The sequence below is a fragment of the Macrobrachium rosenbergii genome, chromosome 36 (assembly GCF_040412425.1).
Source record: "Macrobrachium rosenbergii isolate ZJJX-2024 chromosome 36, ASM4041242v1, whole genome shotgun sequence".
NCBI lineage: Eukaryota > Metazoa > Arthropoda > Malacostraca > Decapoda > Palaemonidae > Macrobrachium > Macrobrachium rosenbergii.
The window spans coordinates 26,485,274-26,509,356 of record NC_089776.1 but is presented as its reverse complement, the minus strand read 5'-3'; the positions used below and the strand labels follow the sequence as shown (position 1 = coordinate 26,509,356).

Sequence of the window (24,083 nt, the reverse complement as noted above, 5' to 3'; positions counted from 1 at the left end):
CGCTATTTCATTTACTTCAGGTATCTCTACATTTTTAACGTTTTCTCAGAGAATTCTGGTCCAAAACATGGGATTCGTTAGAAAAAAACGAAGATATGGAGTACTATGCATGACAGTCCATAAACCGGAAATATTCAGGAGCACATCTTCCTGCAAAGATCAAGGGTATTTGATAGTTTCCAAAATACTCTTTTGCTGTCAAATGCCGAATGATCTTCAGACCTTGATACAGAGACTAAAGTAGATTCCATTAGAAATTATATGAAGTAAAACACAGGTAGTTCCCGCTGTCGGCTTGGGAGCTCTTCATAAACCCTTTACAAGCCCGTACACAAGAGATTTATTTGAGAACGAGGATTCGAATGTTGTTCGAGCGCTGTGGAATTGTAAGAAATGAAAGTGCCAACTAGAGACTGATAAGTCACCAATCTGAAATTAGATCAATCTTATAGGATGTGGCTGTTGATTTCATTTCTGAAATGAGACTTGAGCACATTCAGTGATGGGTATTTATAATATAATTATTCCCCTCTCATATTACAAGAAATAAGATTAAGAAAGGCATTGATTTGAAGTAATACCATCAACTGCTAATTCCTGGAAATTGCAAAGGAAAAGCACTGATCAATATCGTCATATTCTGTTGCATTTGAATATTAGTAGGCAACCTCATTTCATCGTTATTCCAGCTAGGTAAACATTAAATACTTAATATTAATGAATGAAAGTTCCTGAAGCATTATGGGTATTAAAAGTGATAAAAAATAACTCAAGCTGAGTTGTTGCGAGTGGAACTCACACGTCAAAGTATAAATTATGCGATGGATTATTATTTTTCCTTTGTGCAGTTTCTGTGTTGCAGTGTCGAGAAACGTAAGATGTTTAGTTTTGTGTAATATTCTGGAATCTCACATTAACAACTAATTTCATACAGAGTTTGTTTTTTGTTTAATTGTTTAGTAATATAAAAATTTTAGTATGTCTGTGTTTAAAATCGTTTAATTATAATTTTCTTGGAGGTTTTAAATAACCTGATTGTTTGAAATATTTCCAGGCTGGCCGAGTTACATCATATCTAGTATATGGAATGTGAGAGTGTACATACCAGAATTTCGAAGGACTGGGGCGATCTCATAAAGTTGACTGGTTGGTGATGATGGTAGACAAGGAGACAGAAGACAAGGACTGACAAGGCAAGGTAAGCCTCACGTCCCCAGTTCTCTCAATCAGATAGAAAGAAGAATACGGCCTTTCAGTTCTACGAGTACGTTCTCTATATAAACTTTATATTATTACTTACATTTCATGTTTTAGTCACTCCAGATATAAAGCCACTGGACACTGTCACTAAGATACCATACCTAAGACCACTGTGACACCACGCATGAATTATGCGGCATGATGCATTAACTTTCAAGAACCTCACAAAGGTAGTTAACTGATGACTGTAATCCATTGATTTTACATGAAAAAGCTCATCTTTGAATAAGACATCTGTAGAATATGCTTTGCTTTCTGCACAGCGGCAAAAGCGACCTTTTGCCTGTACACAGTCAAGTGGAAATATAAACAAAAATTCTCTCCAGTCAACAGCGCCAACAGGTGGCTTCATTATCGCATTTGAGACAATGCAAGGACTGGTGGAACCAAGACAATGAATGGTCACTTGTTGTAGCCTAACATTTTCAACTATATTTTGGGGTCCATGAAGCAAATTTCTATAGGAAACCCACATATTTCCACGGCTGCTTAAGATCTGAAAACCGATAAACGTGGGACTGTGTTGGTGAAAGTAAAAATATTGTCAACAACGAGTAATACCCATCTGAATACACTCACAATAAACACAGAATTGTGAGTTTATAATTTCATAGCCCCAACAAAATAACAATCTTTTTTATTATTTACATGTCCAATCAGCCAATGAAATTTCGGGACCTAGTTATAAGCAACGTTTGCAACCGGACATTGCCTGACCTTCCTATTCCCTCTCATGAGATGCAGGTGTCCCACTGAAGAGTGCCCTTTATAGTGTAGAAACAGTGGAATAAAGTGCTTATTTTCCTTTCGAAGAAGATTTTCTTGTCTATGTAAATTCGGAAATTGTTTAGACAAGAAGTGAACGTGAAAATTTATTGCAGAAATTGTTTTGATTTCTACGCTAAAATTTATGACACTATATATATGTGTCTGTGTGTGTGTGCACGCGCAAGTATAAACTTCATTTTGGTAAAAGTGTAAACATGTTTCTTTGTTAATGAGTCAAACAAATGGAGAACAGACGCAGGTCCATTCATATTTTTAATTTATTTCTCTGATGCAAGGCAGTAATATCATATAGCATCCATGCCCTTATGCCTTCCGTTAGTTTCTTTTCATATCTCCAAGACCTAAGAAATAAAAATTCTACAAATTATTTATTCGAAATTTGGCTGAAGTCTATCAGAAATTCTTTGACCAAGATTAGGTAGATCGTTTTCCTCTCTGAAATAAATAAATAACTTGAATAGATGTTTTGAAAGAGAGACTTTGCTCAACTTCCTCAAAACATTACAATGCTCACACCTCGCTTATTCCGTGATGTAATCTTATCTCCTTTGGAGAACTTGTGGTTTATCAGAGAGTACGTCACCATGCCTTCTTTACAGAAAAAAATCGGTTAAGTACTCTTATCTTCTTATGAGAACTAACGACGTAAATCACGTATGGCAAAGAAGCAGCCAAAGAGACTTGTAATGTTATTCTCTACTGTCATTCTTGGTTGCTCTCACCTACATACATATTTTAATCCTCACTTAATGGAAGAATTTATTCCTTTAGTTACAATACCAACGTAAGTAAAGAAATCCAGAAAAGATTGTAAAGCTCTCCGGAATCAAAACAACAAGAAATACGAATTATTTTCTTCTCGAACTGATTGTACATCGATATTTTGGTTTTTCTTTGTTTTAAACCCTATAACTAAATTCTGTTGATATGAATTTTGGTAGTAGGCTAAGTGCTCTAGGTTTTACTGTTTCAAAACCTTTGCTGGACCATACATTTTTTTCTTTTTTGGATATAGATTTTCAAAAAATCAATTAGAGCAGAAGAGGCCAGCATGGCATCGTTTACTAGGTATTTTGTGATGTTTTACTTGAAATTCAGTCAGAAAAATATCTTGGAACACATAAAAATTCGATGTTAGCAACATTTCAAACAAAATGCTGTGTCCCTTCTCAATATCTCCATTAAGAAGATCATCTTTTAATTAATAGTATACGTATTTGGTTGTGCAAAAATAACATTAATGTGATATTCCTGCTTCCAGTCATAGGATCCTGTGATCCACACTCCAGTTTTAAAAGGAAATGCAATGTTATCAAACTTTGTTATCTTTTTTACTGTATGAAAACAATCCAGCGCATTCCATGAGCACTTCGTCTTTCCTAGCAGTGTTTTACTGTCAGATTTCCTCGTGTTTACTACTTCTTGTTGAAGAAGATAACCAGTGACCAACGTGGCGTTATCACCATTGACCCAAGTTTCTCTTATCACCCTTTACCCGTCGTAGTGATTTCAGCATGATTAACAACGTGCTCGAGAATTTCGATCATTTTACCATTCAAAATAGACTCTGAATTACGCGAAATTGTCTTCCAGGAGGCATTTTCCCCAGATGTAACTGAGCACCGAGACTTTTACCATATCTTAAAAACTAACCATAGAATTTTCTTGAAAATAATCTCATTATGTTTCTCACACAGCCAAATTACACTAGCTGACCTAACCTAACGTAACCAACCTAATCTAACCTAGGGCATGGCAAAAAACCGGGGCTGGTGCAATGCTAGCATACATCTCAGGAATTGTCTTCTGGGAGGCATTTTCACAAAGTCCTGCTCATGAGTGTTTCAAACTAGCCTTGATATCACACATATGGCGTCACGGGTTGAACTGACCAGATATCACAACCATTTGCATCTATGATAGGGAACAATATTTTGTTTATGAACCAATGTTGCCAGATGGTGAAGTAGTTTCCAGGTGGTTGGCTCAAATAATATTTGAAGAAAAATCTGTTGAAAAATGCAGGTGACAGTCGTGCCTGAGGTAAACTTGTAGGATTTTCCGATTTTTTTTTTTTTTTTTTTTTTTTGCTTGCTGTCGTATCACACAGATAAGTTTAACATGAAATTGTACTCTTTTTTTTACTCAGTAAATACGTTTTTTTGTTCACTTGCATTCACAAATGCACATAGGAACTGATACCAATGGGTACCCCTTGGAAATCGTAAAACAAAGAAATGATGAAAGATAGGATGTTCAATGCCAATATCCATCTCTTAGTTTCCATCTTTTCATTTTATGGAACTGACGGGTTTCTGCTTTGACCTATCATTAGCTGTAAATATTTATTTATATTGTGTTTATAAATATTCAGAACTGATTATAAATCAGTTCGAAGGCAGGCAGTCAAAAAGCTGGAGTACTACATTGAAAAGGATTAGAAATATGAAATCATTAATGAAACGATATTCTTAAATAATGGACACACAGGAAATAAATAGAGAATTAAATGATATAATAGACAATTTCCCTCAGATTAATGTGCAACAATATTCTTTTATAATTTCAAGATCATTTTAAACGTTGCGTTGATTGCCCGTCTGCTGGCTCCGCCAATCACGTTACCTTTAATAAAAATGGAGTGAAAAGAATTACCTTGGGTACAGCTATGAGCCTTTCGAAGAATGACCCAAATCCGAAAGGAAGTACTTTGGTGCTTTGGTCTCATGCTGAGTTTGATGTTAGCTAATTTATCTGTGTGAGAATTTCATTAATGCTGAGAGATGTGAGGACCTTTGTAGAGAGGAACGTGCACCAGAGAGTGGAATCCAAGAGTCTGTATGCGTATCCCAGCAGTTGATACCTTTTTTTTTTTGGAATTTGCTAATTGAAATTAGTTTTTCTTGATTACTTTATTTGTACTCGTACAAATCAAATTAGTTTTCAGATGCTAGGAACCTGACTTTCTTTGTAAGATGTAACCAGCAGTATATTGTCTACTTTTACATATGTTTACTAGTTTTTTACATCATTTTTGTACGTAAGGGGTGAAAGTGTTTAAATATATACATAAACTGTATGACCATTCTGTGAAGTCCTTTCTGTCAGAAAATTAAGTTTTACGTTCAAAAAAGTATTTATTACTAGTTAGGAATTTTAGGCGTTCATAACTATAGCTTTAGTAGGTCAGTTGAAGGTACAATTCAGTCACTCAGTTTCACACGTTCCTTTGCGGATTACTAGACGTTACGTCAAAGTCACTGATAATGCTGTGTGTGGGGCTTACCTCCCCTTCTTTTTATCACTCACCGAATGACCCAAGACCAAGACCCATACAATGTTTCCAAGAGATTTTATCAGTTTAAAAACTTATCTATTATTAATGTCATAATTCGAACCACTTTGGTCTCAGACTTCTGCCTTGTGGGGTCTCGGAGACAAAATTTATTTCAATCAAGACCAATATTTAGGTGAACATTGTTATGTAGAAGGCCAATGGATAAACAACCCAGTGCACTTTTCTGGCCCAGACCTGAAGGAAACAAGAAGAAGGTAAAGGAGAGAAGAAAAACAGTGTTTAACCTTGAAGGAGGTTATCGATCCTTCTGCCTCTTGAAGGAAGAAAGGTTTACCAAGACGTCAAAGTCCCCGATTCGTTTCCGGGTTTCATCTGGACATTTCGTGTAATATTGTCTTCATCACTTTCCGTAGGGAGGTAGTGCCGTCAGTGCACCTCATGCGGTGCACTGTAAGCATTAACTTAAGGTTCTTTGCAGCGTCCCTTCGGCCCCTTTTACTATACCTTCGTTTATATTCTCTTTCTTCCATCTTTCTCTCCACCCTCTTGTAACAATTGATTTATAGTGTAACTAAGCGGTTTTCCTCCTGTTACACCTTTCAAACGTTTTTCCTCTCAATTTCCTTTTCAGTGCTGAATGACCTCATAGGTCCCTGAGCTTTGCCTTTGACCTAAATTCTTTATATTTTTATTATTTTCATCACTAATTTGTCTCTCTTGATGTGTACGGGATAGATGATATGTTTGTTCATTTCGTCCATTGCTGAACTTCTGAGTACGCCAGTTCAATGTTATTAACATGAAAAATCCATTAGTTTAAAAACAAGCTTATCTGAGTCCATTATTTTCAGTGATGCTTCTTTTGAAGTCCGGTATATGCGCGAGATGCTTTCTTGAAGTCCATTATTTACCATACGATACTTCAGTGGAGCCTATTATTTTCGTTAGATTTTCCTTTAAAGAACAAAATTGACTTGCCTAAAGATCCTACCTCGAAGCCAATTATTTTTATAAAATGCTTCTTTAGAGAACTTATAATTTACCATAAGATGCTCTCTTTAAGTCAGTTGTTGGATGAAGAGTCAATTGACAATCGTGAGGTTTTTAATCAATCAAGTAGCTTAGTAAACTAATGACAGACACCTAAAGCTAAGCGCGCTCACCAATGACATTATGATGTTGCGCCAACTTCCGTTGATACAATCACAACAGATTTATCCAAGTATTTAATCACCAACATATGGGCAGGATTTTTGTCAGTTATTTTTACTTTCATTAGCAAATGTAACCACAGTAATTTACGAAGCGTGCGAATGACGACGGTCGTGGAAAACCAAACAAACTAATCTATGTTCTCGTAGTAATTTTTGTCATCAGTGTATCGAATATTGAGCTGATAAATCGATCATAATATAAACAGCAACAGCAGATGACTCTCATATTGGTGCATCGGTCTCCATTTAAGCGTTAGCAACGAATCTTTTTAGTCTTGCTCCGGGAAAAGTGTTTCAAATGACTTTATCTAGTAGATAACCCAGCAGCCTGTGACGTCTTCGTGTGTGGCGAAGAGATCGTAGCTGATAACTGGGAGTCTACTGGGGTATATAGACGCCTCACACCCGTCTTCCTCATAACACACCTGAACACTCTGGACAGAGAAGCAGTCTCTGCTTACCCGGAGCTCTAACAGAAACAGTCACAGGGAAGAGATAAGTTGTTCGGCCTGACTCAAAAGCCTCCAGCCTCTTCACAATGATTCAGGAATTATCTTTATCCAGCATGGCATATCCAAGAGGGCATAATGCCCACGATCAAACAAAGCATCATTTTGCACATGGTAAGTTTAAAACTCATTTTATATTTACATTCTTTTGTCCCACTGTTTGCAGTTCTCTAAAGAAATATGATAAATTTGTATTCCAACGTAGCATTATGTCCGTTTGTTAAATTTTTATTTAATCTCATACATTTTTAAATAGCTTATTGCTGTAACTGTGGTAATAAAATAAAAAGATCCATATTCCACATTTCTTAAATTGATTAATTCTCTTGAACTTATTTCTTATGTAACAATACGGGCTGCCATTACTAATGAAATTAGGTTTTAGAAGCATTTTATGCCTCAGTTGCTATTCAGTTAATAATTATTATTAAAATTGTTCTGATTCGCTTTACAGAAGAAGCAAAGAAGCGCACCTGTTCCTCAGAGAGCGACCGAAGCTTCCGGAGTGACAGAAACGGAAACAACAGCTTCACCAGTCAACGCAGCTGCTGCACGGACAAAACAACGACTCATCAACACAACAACAAAGGCAAAAAGATGAACAAGAAATCTCACGCGCAACATAATACAATTGACAGCGATTTCGTAACCTATTTCATTTGCCGTCGACCTTGAGAAAATGAATAAGCCTTTCTCTCTTTTTCTCTCATTTCCTTATTTAATTGTCCTTTATACTTTACGCACTAAGTATAGATGACTCATATTATTTCACTTATTTAATGTTCCATTTATATAATTTATATCCATCATCATCTGATATTTTATAGAAAATAAAATATAAAAGTATTAAAAACGCTATTTCATTTACTTCAGGTATCTCTACATTTTTAACGTTTTCTCAAAGAATTCTGGTCCAAAACATGGGATTCGTAAGAAAAAAACGAAGATATGGAGTACTCTGCATGACAGTCCATAAACCGGAAATATTCAGGAGCACATCTTCCTGCTAAGATCAAGGGTATTTGATAGTTTCCAAAATACTCTTTTGCTGTCAAATGCCGGATGATCTTCAGACCTTGATACAGAGACTAAAGTAGATTCCATTAGAAATTATATGAAGTAAAACACAGGTAGTTCCCGCTGTCGGCTTGGGAGCTCTTCATAAACCCTTTACAAGCCCGTACACAAGAGATTTATTTGAGAACGAGGATTCGAATGTTGTTCGAGCGCTGTGGAATTGTAAGAAATGAAAGTGCCAACTAGAGACTGATAAGTCACCAATCTGAAATTAAATCATTCTTATAGGATGTGGCTGTTGATCTCATTTCTGAAATGAGACTTGAGCACATTCAGTGATGGGTATTTATAATATAATTATTCCCCTCTCATATTACAAGAAATAAGATTAAGAAAGGCCTTGATTTGAAGTAATACCATCAACTGCTAATTCCTGGAAGTTGCAAAGGCAAAGCACTGATCAATATCGTCATATTCTGTTGCATTTGAATATTAGTAGGCAACCTCATTTCATCGTTATTCCAGCTAGTGAAACATTAAATTCTTAATATTAATGAATGAAAGCTCATGAAGCATTATGGGTTTTAAAAGTGATAAAAATAACTCAAGCTGAGTTGTTGCGAGTGGAACTCACACGTCAAAGTATAAATTCTGAGATGGATTATTTTTCTTTTGTGTAGTTTCTTTGTTCCAGTTTCGAGAAACGTAAAAGCTTTAGTTTTGTGTAATATTCTGGAATCTCACATTAACAGCTAATTTCATACATATGCTTGTTTTTGAGCATTTAATTGTTTAGTACTATGTTAGTGAAATTTTAGTATATCTGTGCTGTAAATCGTGTTAATTATAAGTTTCTTTGAGGTTTTAAATAATCTGATTGTTTGAGATATTTGCAGGCTGGCTGAGTTACGCCATATCTACTATATGAAGTGTGAGAGTGTGCATACCAGGATTTTCGAGAACTGGAGACGATCTTATAAAGTAGACTGTGATTGGTGATGATGGCAGACAAGGAAACAGAAGACAGAGGACAGAAGACAAGGCCTGACAAGGCAAGGTAAGCCTCACGTCCCCAGTTCTCTCAATCAGATAGAAAGAAGAATACGGTGCTTTCGGTTCTACGAGTAAGTTCTGTATATAAACTTACATTTCTCGTTTTAGTCACTCCAGGTATAAAGCCACTGGACACTGTCACAAAAGTACCATACCTAAGACCACTGTGTGACACCAAGCATGAATTATGCGGCATGATGCATTAACTTTCAAGAACTTGACAAAGGTAGTTAACTGATGACTGGTAATCCATTGATTTTACATGAAAAAGCTCATCTTTAAATAGGACATCTGTTGAATATGCTTTGCTTTCTGCACAACGGTAAAAGCGACCTTATGCCTGTACACAAGCAAGTGGAAATATAAGCAAAAGTTGCACAATTCTCTAGTCAACAGCGCCAACAAGTGGCTTCATTATCATTTTTGAGACAATGCAAGGACTGGTGGAACCAAGACAATGAATGGTCACTTGTTGTAGCCTAACATCTTGAACTATATATTGGGGTCCATGAAGCAAATTTCTATAGGAAATCCACATATTTCCACGGCTGCTTCAGATCTGAGAACCGGTAAACGTGGGACTGTGTTGGTGAAAGTAAAAATATCGTCAACAATGAGTAATACCCATCTGAATACACCCACAACAAACACAGAATTGTGTGTTCATAATTTCAGTCCCAACAAAATAACAATCTTTTTTTATTATTTACATGTCCAATCAGCCAATGAAATTTCGAGGCCTAGTTATAAGCGGTACTTCAAACCGAATATTGCCTGACCTTCCTATTCCCTCTCATGAGATGCAGGTGTCCCACTGAAGAGGTGGAGTTATAGCATAGAAACAGCTGAATGGGACTTATGCAGGAATTAAGCGCTTATTTTCCTTTCGAGCAAGATTATCTTTATGTAAATTAGGAAATTGTTTAGACAAGAAGTGAACGTGAAAATTTATTGCAGAAATTGTTTTGTTCTCTACGCGAAAATTTATGACACTATATATATGTGTGTGGCTATGTGTGTATGTGTGTGTGTGTGTGCACGCGCAAGTATAAACTTCATTTCGGTAAAAGTGTAAATGTGTTTCTTTGTTAATAAGTCAAACAAATGCAGAACAAACGCGGGTTCATTCATATTTCTAATTTATTATTTCTCTGGTGCAAGGCAATGGCATCATATAGCATCGATGCCCTTGTGCCTTCCGCTAGTTTCTTTTCATATCTCCAAGACCTAACAAATAAAAATTCTACAAATTATTTATTCGAAATGTGGCGGAAAGCCTATCAGAAATTTCTTTCACCAAGATCAGGTAGACCGTTTTCCTCTCTGAAAAATAAATAAATAACTTGAATAGATGTTTTGAAAGAGCGGCTTAGTTCAACTTCCTCAAAACATTACAATGCTCACACCTCGCTTATTCGTGACGTAATCTTATCTCCTTTGGAGAGCTGTAAAAAAAGTCACCATGCCTTCCCTACAGAAAAAAAGTCAGTTGAGAACTTTATCTTCTTATGAGAACTAACGACGTAAATCACGTATGGCAGAGAAGCAGCCAAAGAGACTTGTAATGTTATTCTCTACTGTCATTCTTGATTGCTCTCACCTACATACATATTTTAATCCTCACTTAATGGAAGAATTTATTCTTTTAGTTACAATACCAACGTAAGTAAAGAAATCCAGAAAAGACTGTAAAGCTCTCCGGAATCAAAACAACAAGAAATACGAATTATTTTCTTCTTTAACTGATTTTCCATCGATATTTTGATTTTTTCCTGTAGCCATTTAAAGCCTATAACTAAATTCTGTTGATATGAATAGAGGAGTAGTAGGCTAAGTGCTCTAGGTTAAATACTGTTTCAAAACCTTTGCTGGACCATACATTTTTTTTTCTTTTGAATATAGATTTTCGTACAAAGTAATTGACAATTAGAGCAGAAGAGGCCAGCATGGCATCGTTTGTTAGTTATTTTTGGTGAGGTTTTACTTGCAAATTCAGTCAGAAAAATATCTTGGAACACGTTTTGTAATTCGATGTTGGCAACATTTCAAACAAAATGCTGTGTCCCTTCTCAATATCTCCATTAAGAAGATCATCTTTTAATCAGTACGTATTTGGTTGTGCAAAAATAACATTAATGTGATATTCCTGCTTCCAGTCATAGCATCCTGTGATCCACACTCCAGATTAAAAGGAAATACAATGTAATTAAACTTTGTTGTGTTTTTTACTGTATGAAAACAATCCAGCGCATTCCAGGAGCACTTCGTGTTGCCTAGCAGTGTTTTACTGTCAGATTTCCTCATGTTTACTACTTCGTGTTGAAGAAGATAACACCAGTGACCAACGTGGCGTTATCACCATTGACCCAAGTTTCTCTTATCACCCTTTCCTGTCGCAGTGATTTCAGCACGATTAACAACGTGCTCGAGAATTTCGATCAGTTTACCATTCAAAATAGAATTGAATTACGCGAAATTGTCTTCCAGGAGGCATTTTCCCCAGATGTAACTGAGTACCGAGACTTTTACCATATCTTAAAAACTAACCATAAAATTTTCTTGAAAATAATCTCATTATGTTTCCCACAGCCAAATTACGTAGCTGACCTAACCTAACCCAACTTAATCTAACCTAGGGGCATGGCAAAAAACCGGGGCTGGTGCAATACTAGCATACATCTCAGGAATTTGCTTCTGGGAGGCATTTTCACAAAGTCCTGCTCATGAGTGTTTCAAGCTAGCCTTGATATCACAAATATGGCGTCACGGGTTGAACTGCCAGATATCACAACCATTTGCACCTATGATAGGGGAACAATATTTTGTTTATGAATCAGTGTTGCCAGATGGTGAAGTAGTTTCCAGGTGGTTGGCTCAAGCAATATTTGAAGAAATCTGGTGAAAATGCAGGTGACAGTCGTGCCTGAGGTAAACTTGTAGGATTTTCCGATTTTTTTTCTTTTTTTTTTTTTTTTGCTTGCTGTCGCATCGTACAGATAAGTTTAACATGAAATTGTACTCTTTTTTTTACTCAGTAAATACGTTTTTTTGTTCAGTTGCATTCACAAATGTACATAGGAACTGATACCTTGGAAATCGTAAAACAAAGAAATTATGAAAGGTAGGATGTTCAATGCCAATATCCATCTCTTAGTTTCCATCTTTTCATTTTATGGAACTGACGGGTTTCTGCTTTTGACCTATCATTAGCTGTAAATATTTATTTATATTGTGTTTATAATATTCAGAACTGATTATAAATCAATTCGAAGGCAGGCAGCCAAAAAAGCTGGGTACTGCATTGTAAGTTAGGATTAGAAATATGAAATCATTAATGAAACGATATTCTTAAATAATGGACACACAGGGAAATAAATAGAGAATTAAATTATATAATAGACCGGCATTTCCCTCAGATTAATGTGCGAACAATATTCTTTTATAATTTCAAGATCATTTTAAACGTTGCCTTGATTGCCCGTCTGCTGGCTCCGCCAATCACGTTACCTTTAATAAAAATGGAGTGAAAAGAATTACCTTGGGTACAGCTATGAGCCTTTCGAAGAATGACCCAAATCCGAAAGGAAGTACTTTGGTGCTTTGGTCTCATGCTGAGTTTGATGTTAGCTAATTTATCTGTGTGGGAATTTCATTAATGCTGAGAGATGTGAGGACCTTTGTAGAGAGGAACGTGCACCAGAGAGTGGAATCCAAGAGTCTGTATGCGTATCCCAGAAGTTGATACCTTTTTTTTTTTGGAATTTGCTAATTGAAATTAGTTTTTCCTGATTACTTTATTTGTACTCGTACAAATCAAATTAGTTTTCAGATGCTAGGAACCTGACTTTCTTTGTAAGATGTAACCAGCAGTATATTGTCTACTTTTACATATGTTTACTAGTTTTTTACATCATTTTTGAACGTAAGGGGTGAAAGTGTTTAAATATATACATAAACTGCATGACCATTCTGTGAAGTCCTTTCTGTCAGAAATTTAAGTTTTACGTTCAAAAAAGTATTTATTACTAGTTAGGAATTTTAGGCGTTCATAACTATAGCTTTAGTAGGTCAGTTGAAGGTTTCACACGTTCCTTTGCGGATTACTAGACGTTACGTCAAAGTCACTGATAATGCTGTGTGTGGGGCTTACCTCCCCTTCTTTTTATCACTCACCGAATGACCCAAGACCAAGACCCATACAATGTTTCCAAGAGATTTTATCAGTTTAAAAACTTATCTATTATTAATGTCATAATTCGAACCACTTTGGTCTCAGACTTCTGCCTTGTGGGGTCTCGGAGACAAAATTTATTTCAATCAAGACCAATATTTGAGTGAAAATTTTTATGTAGAAGGCCAATGGATAAACAACCCAGTGCACTTTTCTGGCCCAGACCTGAAGGGAACAAGAAGAAGGAAAAGGAGAGAAGAAAAACAGAGTTTAACCTTGAAGGAGGTTATCGATCCTTCTGCCTCTTGAAGGAAGAAAGGTTTACCAAGACGTCAAAGTCCCCGATTCGTTTCCGGGTTTCATCTGGCCATTTCGTGTAATATTGTCTTCATCACTTTCCGTAGGGAGGTAGTGCCGTCAGTGCACCTCATGCGGTGCACTGTAAGCATTAACTTAAGGTTCTTTGCAGCGTCCCTTCGGCCCCTTTTACTATACCTTCGTTTATATTCTCTTTCTTCCATCTTTCTCTCCACCCTCTCGTAACAATTGATTCATAGTGTAACTAAGCGGTTTTCCTCCTGTTACGCCTTTCAAACGTTTTTCCTCTCAATTTCCTTTTCAGTGTTGAATGACCTCATAGGTCCCTGAGCTTGGCCTTTGACCTAAATTCTATATTATTGTTATTTTCATCACTAATTCGTCTCTCTTGATGTGTACGGGATAGATGATATGTTTGTTCATATCGTCCATTGCTGAACTTCTGAGTGCGCCAGTGCATGAAATCCATTATTTCAAAACCAAGCGTATCTGGAGTCCATTATTTTCAGTGATGCTTCTTTTGAAGTCCGGTATGTGCGCGAGATGCTTTCTTGAAGTCCATTATTTACCATACGATGCTTCAGTGGAGCCTATTATTTTCGTTAGATTCTCCTTTAAAGAACAAAATTGACTTGGCTAAAGATCCTACCTCGGAGCCAATTATTTTTATAAAATGCTTCTTTAGAGAACTTATAATTTACCATAAGATGCTCTCTTTAAGTCAGTTGTTGGATGAAGAGTCAATTGACAATCGTGAGGTTTTTTAATCAATCAAGTAGCTTAGTAAACTAATGACAGACACCTAAAGCTAAGCGCGCTCACCAATGACATTATTGATGTTGCGCCAACTTCCGTTGATACAATCACAACAGATCTACACAAGCATTTAATCACCAACATATGGGCAGGATTTTTTGTCAGTTATTTTTACTTTCATTAGCAAATGTAACCACAGTAGTTTACGAAGCGTGCGAATGACGACGGTCGTGGAAAACCAAACAAACTAATCTATGTTCTCGTAGTAATTTTTGTCATCAGTGTATCGAATATTGAGCTGATAATCGATCATAATATAAACAGCAACAGCAGGGGACTCGCATATTGGTGCATCGGTCTCCATTTAAGCGTTAGCAACGAATCTATTTAGTCTCGCTCTGGGAAGAGTGTTTCAAATGACTTTATCTAGTAGATAACCCAGCAGCCTGTGACGTCTTCGTGTGTGGCGAAGAGATCGTAGCTGATAACAGGGAGTCTCCTGGGGGTATATAAACGCCTCACACTCGTCTTCCTCATAACACACCTGAGCACTCCGGAAAGAGAAGCAGTCTCGGCTTACCTCGAGCTCTAACAGAAACAGTCACAGGGAAGAGATAAGTTGTTCGGCCTGACTCAAAAGCCTCCAGCCTCTTCACAATGATTCAGGAATTATCTTTATCCAGCATGGCATATCCAAGAGGGCACAATGCCCACGATCAAGCAAAGCATCATTTTGCACATGGTAAGTTTAAAACTCATTTTATATTTACATTCTTTTGTCCCACTGTTTGCAGTTCTCTAAAGAAATATGATAAATTTGTATTCCAACGTAGCATTATGTCCGTTTGTTAAATTTTTATTTAATCTCATACATTTTTTAAATAGCTTATTGCTGTAACGGTGGTAATAAAATAAAAAAGATCCATATTCCATATTTCTTAAATTGATTAATTCTCTTGCCCCTATTTCTTATGTAACAATACGGGCTGCCATTACTAATGAAATTAGGTTTTAGAAGCATTTTATGCCTCAGTTGCTATTCAGTTAATAATTATTATTAAAATTGTTCTGATTCGCTTTACAGAAGAAGCAAAGAAGCGCACCTGTTCCTCAGAGAGCGACCGAAGCTTCCGGAGTGACAGAAGCGGAAACAACAGCTTCACCAGTCAACGCAGCTGCTGCACGGACGAAACAACGACTCATCAACGCAACAACAAAGGCAAAAAGATGAACAAGAAATCTCACGCGCAACATAATACAATTGACAGCGATTTCGTAACCTATTTCATTTGCCGTCGACCTTGAGAAAATGAATAAGCCTTTCTCTCTTTTTCTCTCATTTCCTTATTTAATTGTCCTTTATACTTTACGCACTAAGTATAGATGACTCATATTATTTCACTTATTTCATGTTCCATTTATATAATTTATATTCATCATCATCTGGTATTTTATAGAAAATAAAATATAAAAGTATTCAAAACACTATTTCAATTACTTCAGGTACCTCTCCATTTTTAACGTTTTCTTAAAGAATTCTGGTCCAAAGCATGGGATTCGTTAGAAAAAACGAAGATAAGGAGTACTATGCATGGCAGTCCATAAACCGGAAATATTCAGGAGCACATCTTCCTGCTGAGAAGATCAAGGGTATCAGATATTTTCCAAAATACTCTTTTGCTGTCAAATGCTGAATGGTCTTCAGATCTTGATACAAAGACTAAAGTAGATTCCATTAGAAATTATATGAAGTAAAAAACAGGTAATTCCCGTTGTCAGCATGGGAGCTCTACATAAACCCTCTACAAGCCCGTACACAAGAGATTTGTTTAGGAACGAGGATTCGAATGTTGTTCGAGCGCTGTGGAAATGTAAGAAATGAAAGTGCCAACTAGAAACTGATAAGTCACTATTCTGAAATAAGATCAATCTTATAGGATGTAGCTGTTGATCTCATTTCTGAAATGAGACTTGAGCACATTCAGTGATGGGTATTTATAATATAATTATTCCCCTCTCATATTACAAGAAATAAGATTAAGAAAGGCCTTGATTTGAAGTAATACCATCAACTGCTAATTCCTGGAAATTGCAAAGGAAAAGCACTGATCAATATCGTCATATTCTGTTGCATTTGAATCCTAGTAGGCAACCTCATTTCATCGTTATTCCAGCTAGTGAAACATTAAATTCTTAATATAAATGAATGAAAGCTCCTGAAGCATTATGGGTATTAAAAGTAATAAAAAAAACTCAAGCTGAGTTGTCGCGAGCAGAACTCACACGTCAAAGTATAAATTGTGAGTTGGATTATTTTTCTTTTGTGTAGTTTCTTTGTTCCAGTTTTGAGAAACGTAAAATCTTTAGTTTTGCGTAATATTCTGGAATCTCACGTTAACAACTAATTTCATACAGAGCTTGTTTTTGAGAATTTAATTGTTTAGTAATATGTTAGTGAAATTTTAGTATGTCTGTGTTTAAAATCGTGTTAATTATAATTTTCTTGGAGGTTTTAAATAACCTGATTGTTTGAAATATTTCCAGGCTGGCCGAGTTACATCATAGCTAGTATATGGAATGTGAGAGTGTGCATACCAGAATTTCCAAGGACTGGAGACGACCTCATAAAGTAGACTGGTTGGTGATGATGGTAGACGAGGAGACAGAAGACAAGGCCTGACAAGGCAAGGTAAGCCTCACGTCCCCAGTTCTCTCAATCAGATAGAAAGAAGAATACGGTGCTTTCAGTTCTACGAGTACGTTCTGTATATAAACGTTATATCATTACTTACATTTCGTGTTTTAGTCACTCCAGATATAAAGCCACTGGACACTGTCACTAAGATACCATACCTAAGACCACTGTGTGACCCCACGCATGAATTATGCGGCATGATGCATTAACTTTCAAGAACCTCACATTGATTTTACATGAAAAAGCTCATCTTTGAATAAGACATCTGTAGAACACGCGTTGCTTTCTGCACAGCGGCAAAAGCGGCCTTTTGCCTGTACACAAGCAAGTGGAAATATAAACAACAATTCTCTAGTCAACAACGCCAACAAGTGGCTACATTATCTCCTTTGAGACAATGCAAGACCGGTGGAACCAAGATAATGAATGGTTACTTGTTGTAGCCTAACATCTTCAACTAGATTTTGGGGTCCATGAATTAAATTTCCATAGCATACCCACATATTTCCACGGCTGCTTAAGATCTGGAAACCAGTAAACGTGGGACTGTGTTGGTGAAAGTAAAAATATCGTCAGCAACGAGTAATACCCATCTGAATACACTCACAATAAACACAGAATTGTGAGATTATAATTTCATAGCCCCAACAAAATAACAATCTCTTTTATGATTTACATGTCCAACCAGCCAATGAAATTTCGGGACCTAGTTATAAGCGGTATTTCAAACCGGATATTGCCTGACCTTCCTATTCCCTCATGAAATGCAGGTGTCCCACTGAAGAGTGCCCTTTACAGTGTAGAAACAGCTGAATGGGACTTATGGAGGAATAAAGTGCTTATTTTCCTTTCGAGCAAGATTTTCTTGTCTATGTAAATTCGGAAACTGTTTAGACAAAAGTGAACGTGAAAATTTATTGCAGAAATTGTTTTGTTTTCCACGCGAAAATTTATGACACTTATGTATGTATGTATGTATGTGTATGTGTATATATATATATTATATATATAATATATATATATATATATATATATATATATATATATATATATATATATATATTTTGTTTTATATATATATATATATATATATATATATATATATATATATATATATATATATATATGTGTGTGTGTGTGTGTTTGTGTGTGCGTGCGCGCGCAAAGTATAAACTTCATTTTGGTAAAAGTGTAAACATGTTTCTTTGTTAATGAGTTAAACAATTTCAGAACAAACGCAAGTTCATTCATACTTTTAATTAATTTCTCTGATGCAAGGCAGTAATATCATATAGCATCGATGTCCTTGTGCCTTCCGTTAGTTTCTTTTCATATCTCCGAGACCTAAGAAATAAAAATTCTACAAATTATTTATTCGGAATTTGGCTGATAGTCTGTCAGAAATTTCTTTGACCAAGATTAGGTAGATCGTTTTCCTCTCTGAAATAAATAAATAACTTGAATAGATGTTTTGCAAGAGCGACTTCGCTCAACTTCCTCAAAACATTACAGTGCTCACATCTCGCTTATTCCGTGACGTAATCTTATCCCCTTTGGAGAGCTGATAGCTTATCAGAGAGTAAGTCACCATGCCTTTCCTACAGAACAAAAAATCGGTTAAGTACTTTAACTTCTTATGAGAACTAACGACGTAAATCACGTATGGAAAAGAAGCAGCAAAAACAATCTTGTATTGTTATCCTCTACTGGCGTTCTTGATTGGTCTCATCCACATATACATTTTAATCCTCGCTATATGGAAGAATTTATTAACTTAGTTACAATACCAACGTAATTAACGAAATCCAGAAAAGATTATAAAGCTCTCCGGAATCAAAACAACAAGAAATACGAATTATTTTCTTCTCGAACTGATTGTCCATCGATATTTTTGTTTTGTTTGTTTCCGCTAGCCATTTCAAGCCTATGAATTTTGGTGAGGTTTTACTTGCAAATTCAGTCAGCAAAAAAATCTTCCAACACGTATTTTACTTCGATGTTAGAAAATTTTCAAACATAAAATGCTGTATCCCTTCTCAATATCTCCATTAAGAAGATCATCTTGTAATTAATAGTATACGTTTTTGGTTGTGCAAAAATAACATCAATGGGATATTCCTGCTGGCAGTCATAGGATCCTGTGAGCCACACTCCGTTTTAAAAGGGAATGCAATGTTATCAAACTTTGTTATCTTTTTTAATTAAGGAAAACAATCCAGCGCTTTCCAGGAGTAGGCTACTTCGTCTTTCCTAGCAGTGTTTTACTCTCAGAGTTCCTCGTGTTTACTACTTCTTGTTGAAGTGACCAACGTGGCGTTATCACCATTGACCCAAGTTTCTCTTATCACACTTTACTGACGTAGTGATTTCAGCATGATTAACAACGTGCTCGAGAATTTCGATCATTTTACCATTCAAAATGACTCTGAATTACGCGAAATTGTCTTCCGGGAGGCGTTTTCCCCAGATGTAGCCGAGTACCGAGACCTGTCCCTGATAAAAGCGGGACGCCATGTCTTAAAAAACTAACCATAGAATTTTCTTGAAAATAATCTCATTATGTTTCTCACACACAAATTACACTATAAGTACTAATTTAACCTAACGTAACCCAACCTAACCTAACCTAGGGGCATAGCAAAAAAAGCGGGGCTGGTGCAATGCTAGCATACATCTCAGGAATTGTCTTCTGGGAGGCATTTTCACAAAGTCCTGCTCATGAGTGTTTCAAGCTAGCCTTGATATCACACATAATGCGTCATGGGTTAGACTGACCGATATCACAGCCATTGGCATCTGTGATACGGAGTCAATATTTTGTTTATGAACCAATGTTGCCAGATGGTGCAATAGTTTCCAGGTGGTTGGTTCAAATAATATTTGAAGAAATCTGGTGAAAATGCAGGTGACAGTCGTGCCTGAGGTAAACGTATAGGATTTTCCGTTTTTTTTTTTTTTTTTCTTTTTTTTGCTTGCTGTAGTATCATACAGATAAGTTTAACATGAAATTGCACTTTTCTTTACTGAGTATATACGTATATTTATTCAGTTGCATTCACAAATGCACATAGGAATTGATACTAATGGGTACCCCTTGGAAATCGTTAAAAAAAAAAAAAATGATGAAAGGTAGGAAGTTTCAATACCAATATCCTTCTCTCAGTTTCCATCTTTTCATTTTATGGAACTTCCGGGTTTCTGCTCCTAACCTATCATTAGCTATAAATATTTATTTATATGGTGTTTACAAATATTCAGAACTGGTTATAAATCAGTTCGAAGGCAGGCAGTGAAAAAGCTAAAATAATAAATTGTAAGTTAAAATAATGGACACACAGGAAATAGATACAAATATGAGGTCATCAACGAAACGATATTTGAAGCGTTGCCTTGATTGCCCGTTTCCTGGCTCCGCCAATCACGTTACTTTTAATAAAATATGAAGTGAAAAGAATTACCTTGGGTACAGCTATGAGCTTTTCGAAGAATGACCCAAGTCCGGAAGGAAATACTTTGGTGCTTTGGTCTCATGCTGAGTTTGATGTTAGCTAATTTATCTATGTGGGAATTTCAGTGATGCTGAGAGATGTGAGGACCTTCGTAGAGAAGAGCGTGCAACAGAGAATGGAATCCAAGAGTCTGTATGCGTATCCCCGCAGTTGATACCTTTTTATAGAATTTGCTAATTGAAATTAATTTTTCCTGATTACTTTATTTGTATTCTTATATATTAGTTTCCAAATGCTAGGAACCTGGTTTTCTTTGTAAGGTGTAACCAGCAGTATATTGTCTACTTTGGAAATGTTTACTAGCTTTCTACATCATTTTTCACGTAAGGGGTGAAAGTGTTTAAATGTATACATAAACTGAATGGCTATTCTGTGAAATCCTTTCTGTCAGAAATTTAAGTTTTACATTCGAAAAATCATTTATTGCTAGTTAGGTATTTTAGGCGTTCATAACTATAGCTTTAGTAGGTCAGTTGAGGGTACAATTCAGTCACTTAGTTTCACATGTCCCTTTGTGGATTACTAGACGTTACGTCAAAGTCACTGATAATGCTGTGTGTGGGGGGGTTACCTCCGCTTATTTTTATCACTCACCGAATGACCCAAGACCAAGACCCATACAATGTTTCCAAGAGATTTTATCAGTTTAAAAACTCTTATCTACTACTAATGTCATAATTCGATCCACTTTGGTCTCAGACTTCTGCCTTGTGGGGTCTCAGGGACAAAATTTATTTCAATCAAGACCAATATTTGGGTGAAAATTTTTATATAGAGGGCCAGTCGGATAAACAACCCAGTGCACTTTTCTGGCCCAGACCTGAAGGAAACAAGAAGAAGGAAAAGAAGAGAAGAAAAATAGACCTTAACCTTGAAGGAGGTTATAGACCCTTCTGCCTCTTGAAGGAAGAAAGGTTTACCAAGACGTCAAAGTTCCCGATTCGTTTCCGGGTTTCATCTGGACATTTCGTGTAATATTGTCTTCATCACTTTCCGTAGGGAGGTAGTGCCGTCAGTGCACCTCATGCGGTGCACTGTAAGCATTACTTAAGGTTCTTTGCAGCGCCCCTTCGGCCCCTTTTACTATACCTTCGTTTATATTCTCTTTTTTCCATCTTACTCTCCATCCTCTCGTAACAATTGATTCATAGTGTAACTAAGCGGTTTTCCTCCTGTTACACATTTCAATCGTTTTTCCTCTCAATTTCCTTTTCAGTGCTGAATGACCTCATAGCTCCCTGAGCTTTGCCTTCGACCTAAATTCTTTAATGTTTTTATTATTTTCATCATTAATTTGTCTCTCTTGATGCGTAGGGATAGCTGATATATTTGTTCATATCGTCCATTGCTGAACTTCTGAGTACGCCAGTTCAATGTTATTAACCTTGAGAAACTGCATGAAATCCATTAGTTTAAAAATAAGCTGATCTGAAGTCCATTGTTTTCAATGGATATTTCTTTTGAAGTCCGGGATATGCGCGAGATGCTTTCTTGAAGCCCATTATTTACCGTAAGATACTTCCTTGGAGCCTATTATTTTCGTTAGATTTTCCTTTTAAGGAACAAAATTGACTTGCCTAAAGATGCCACCTTGAAGTCATGTATTTTTATAAAATGCTTCTTTAGAGAACTTTACAATTTACCATAAGGTGCTTTCTTTAAGTCACTAGTTTGATGAAGAGTCAGTTGACGATCGCGAGGTTTTTTGATCAATAAATTAGCTTAGCAAACTAATGACAGACATTTAAAGCTAAGCGCGCTCACCAATGACATTTTGATGTTAACGTTGATACAATCACAACAGATCGACCCAAGTATTTAATCACCAACACATGGCAGGATTTTTTGTCATTTATTTTAACTTTCATTGGCAAATGTAATCACAGTAATTTACGAAGCGTGCGAGTGACGACGATCGTGGAAAACCAGACAAACTAATCTATGTTCTCGTAGTAATTTTTGTCATCGGTATATCGAATACTGAGCTGATAAATCGATCATAATATAAACAGCAACAGCAGATGACTCTCATATTGGTGCATCAGTCTCCATTTAAGCGTTAGCAACGAATCTATTTAGTCTTGCTCCGGGAAGAGTGTTTCAAATGACTTTATCTAGTAGATAACCCAGCAGCCTGTGACGTCTTCGTGTGTGGCGAAGAGATCGTAGCTGATAACTGGGTGTCTCCTGGGGTATATAAACGCCTCACAACCGCCTTCCTCCCAACACACCTGAACACTCGGGAAAGAGAAGCAGTCTCTGCTTACCCGGAGTTCTAACAGAAACAGTCACAAGGAAAGAGAAAAGTTGTTCGGCCTGACCCAGAAGCCTCCAGCCTCTTCACAATGATTCAGGAATTATCTTTATCCAGCATGGCATATCCAAGAGGGCACAATGCCCACGATCAAGCAAAGCATCATTTTGTACATGGTAAGTCTAAAACTCATATCATTTATAGATTCTTTTGTCCCACTGTTTGCATTTCTCTAAAAAAAAATATGATGAATTTGCATTCCAACGTAGCATTATGTCCGTCTGTTAAATCTTCATTTAATCTCATAGATTTTCTTAAAAACTTATTGGACGTGACTGTGGTAATAGACTAAAAAAGATCCATATTCCATGTTTCTTAAATCGATTCATTCTATTTCATATGTAGCGATACGAGCTGCCTTTACCATGAAATTAGGTTTTAAAAGCATTTTTATGTCCAAATTGCTATTCAGTTAACGATTATTACAATTGTTTTGTTTGCTTTACAGAAGAAGCAAAGAGACGCACCTGTTCCTCAGAGAGCGACCGAAGCTTCCGGAGTGACAGAAGCGGAAACAACAGCTTCACCAGTCAACGCAGCTGCTGCACGGACGAAACAACGACTCATCAACGCAACAGCAAAGGCAAAAAGATGAACAAGAAATCTCATACGCAACGTAATACAATTGACAGCGATTTTGTTACATACTTCATCTGCCGTCGACCTTGAGAAAATGAATAGGCCTATTTCTCTTTCTCGTTCTTTTCATTATTTGATTCTACTGTATAGATATGTTTTAGATAACTCATCAAACTTCACTTGTTTCATGTGCCATCCATATAATTTATATCCATTGTCATCTACTTTTTTATACAAAAAATAGAATTTAAAAGCACTCAAACTCACAATTTCATTTACTTTAGTAACCCCTCTTAATTTTTAACGTTTTCTTCAAGAATTCTTGTCGAAAATATATGAAAAATAAACTACAAAAAAAGCGAAGTTAAGGAATACTCCGAATGGCAGCCCATGAACCGGAAAAATTCAATCGGACATCAGCCTGCTGAGGAGGTCAGAGGTCTGGGATGTCCTAATTTCCAAAATGCTCCTTAAAACCAAATGCTGAGTGACTTCTGAGCTTGAGACAATGGTTAAAGTAAACCCCAGAAGAGGAAGGAAAATTCTGGTTGATTTCCGTGTCTCAATTGGAAGTTTTTCATGAAGCCTCTTTAGACCTATG

General features: G+C 36.4%; 3 long non-coding RNA genes across 3 annotated transcripts; all 3 read left to right on the top strand.

Annotated features, from left to right (window-relative positions):
* The first annotated feature begins 6,994 nt into the window (after window positions 1-6,994).
* On the top strand, window positions 6,995-7,923 carry LOC136856505 (uncharacterized). The gene is made up of 2 exons (XR_010858367.1): window positions 6,995-7,184; window positions 7,525-7,923. It is a non-coding gene; the product is annotated as an uncharacterized lncRNA (long non-coding RNA).
* A 6,501-nt stretch (window positions 7,924-14,424) lies between these two features.
* On the top strand, window positions 14,425-15,868 carry LOC136856504 (uncharacterized). The gene is made up of 2 exons (XR_010858366.1): window positions 14,425-15,127; window positions 15,470-15,868. It is a non-coding gene; the product is annotated as an uncharacterized lncRNA (long non-coding RNA).
* A 6,567-nt stretch (window positions 15,869-22,435) lies between these two features.
* Window positions 22,436-23,744, top strand: LOC136856503 (uncharacterized). The gene is made up of 2 exons (XR_010858365.1): window positions 22,436-23,019; window positions 23,352-23,744. It is a non-coding gene; the product is annotated as an uncharacterized lncRNA (long non-coding RNA).
* The last annotated feature ends 339 nt before the right edge of the window (window positions 23,745-24,083 follow it).